Genomic DNA, 2,226 nt, shown 5'->3' with positions numbered 1-2,226 from the left:
GGCTCCAGAGAAGAACCAGTTCTTTCAAACAAATGAGAAACTTGAACCTTTTTCTTAGCCTCTCACATTTCCTGGTCACGGTGAATATGTTAGTTTCGGGAAAAAGTGGGTGAAAGACTTCAAGAATGGTTTGGAAATCTTGAAGATGGGTGCTGGTATCTTAATAAAATTGACACATTACAGAGAAAAGAAAACAAACAGGAGCAAACACAGGCCACAACTTAGAAAATTAAGGGTGGGAAAGGCTTCTTCAAGTACAATGTCAACACATGAGAAGTGTGAGGAGAGCCTGAATGATTTGAACACAAAAAAATAATGTCCGTGTGATAGAAAATGAAAGTAAAAGATTAAGTTAGGAAGATTGATGATGAATTGGGAAAATATTTGTATTTTATACAAATACAGAAAGAGAAGGCTTTATTTTTTTTAATGTTTATTTATTTTGAGAGAGAGAATGTATGAAGGGCAGAGAGAGAGGGAGAGAGAGCGAATCCCAAGCAGGCTGTGCACTGTCAGCACAGAGCCCCACGTGGGGCTTGATCCCATGAACTGTGAGATCATGACCTGAGCCGAAATCAAGAGTCGGACATTTAACCAACTGAGCCACCCAGGTGGCTCCACCCCAAAATAGAAAGCTTTATATTGTCAACACTAATAAGTGAAGCCACATTGAAAGGCAGGGCTCTGCTGCTTCTGGCCCAGGTGGAAACATAGGGTCCAGATTTGCCCTCCCAGCTTACATACATTTTTAGAAGGCGGAAATATATGATATATGAAATGACAGGTTTTAGCCATTTGGAGAGAGGGGTGAGCCTTGAGAGTGTCCAGTTCGCCACCCAGAGAGTGTCCAGGCCAAGGTACAGGGGAGGGGGAGTGGGGGAGCCCAGTGGGTCTCTGAGTTGCAGGGACAGAGTTGCGTGTTGGGGCGCCCATGGCAGCCAGGGTTCACAGGCAGAGAACCAGAGTGGAGAGAGGCAGGAGGGCATCCCAGTCTTCGGCTGAAGACTGAGCCAGTCAGTGCGTGTAGGGGAGGCAAGAGCTGGAGGCTGGGCCAGGCAGATGGGCACTCTGCCTGTCTTCTCCAAGAAGCTCAGCGAAGCTTCCATCCTTTACCTGGTGAAAGTGGAAAAGAACATGGAAGAAATGTGTCTGGAGGTTCTCCCGGCTCAGGCCCAGGTGAGGTGTGGTCACCTCACTCAAATTCCAGCATTCAGTTCGTGAGAATTCAGGCACAGGCCACATTTAATAGCAACAAGAGCTGGGAAAGACTGTCCCTGGCGAAGTAGTCACTGCCAAGAGAAGCTTTGGGAGAAGCACGCATTTTGTGCGGGATTAGTTTGATGCAACAGCTCAGCTAGAGAAATCAGGAATGGGTTATGTGACCACTCATTTGCATGCATCAGTACGTATTACTACCATTTAAAAGAGCATTGCCTTGAGAAAACTTGAAATCTAAATACTTACCTCTGTCGATTGCATATGTATCTAAGTATCTTTAGAAGCTAAATAATTATCTTGCCAGCATTACAACCCAGGAAGGTTTTTCTTAAGGACCTGGGAGACATTTCTTTGAAATGTAAACCTCTAGGAAGATATTGTCCCTCTCTGTCACCACAGGGGGCAGGGAGGTCGTTAAGCATGGGCTCTAGGCACCTTGCTTTGAGCTGTAACTACCTTGTTGTTGGAGAAATGTGAATAGTTTGCTTTATCCTTTGAACAGAGACAACTAGCACGGATGGGCACCCAGATCACCAGGTGAATTTAGGATGAACTATGAAAGCATTAAGAAACAACTGGCCAAGAACATGGTTATATAATTTCACCAAAAAAAAAAAAATAATAATAATAATGATGATAAATCATCGTCCTTATCCAATTTTTGAAAAATGACGTTTTAACCTAACATAAACTTAATTCTCTTTGACAGGTAAGATCTCAGGTATCTGTCGTCGTCGTCTTCTTCTTCTTCTTCTTCTTCTTCTTCTTCTTTTTTCGGTTTGTGTGTATTTCCTGATTGTTTTACAGTCTTTACGCATTAGTTGTGCAATCTGGAAAAGCTACATCTTCTATTTCCTTCTCCCTCTTGGAAAAACCATGTGCCCATAGATACTATTACTTTATGTCATGGCTGGGTATTAATTGTATCCCAGCGTTTCAGTGAAACTTCTAATATTTCAGTGACGTGCACATGGTACACCCTTTCCTTGTCCCCTCCTGTTCGTGGGG

Source organism: Panthera onca, chromosome E3, assembly GCF_046562875.1.
Source record: "Panthera onca isolate mPanOnc1 chromosome E3, mPanOnc1 haplotype 2, whole genome shotgun sequence".
NCBI lineage: Eukaryota > Metazoa > Chordata > Mammalia > Carnivora > Felidae > Panthera > Panthera onca.
This window is presented reverse-complemented; position numbering follows the sequence as displayed.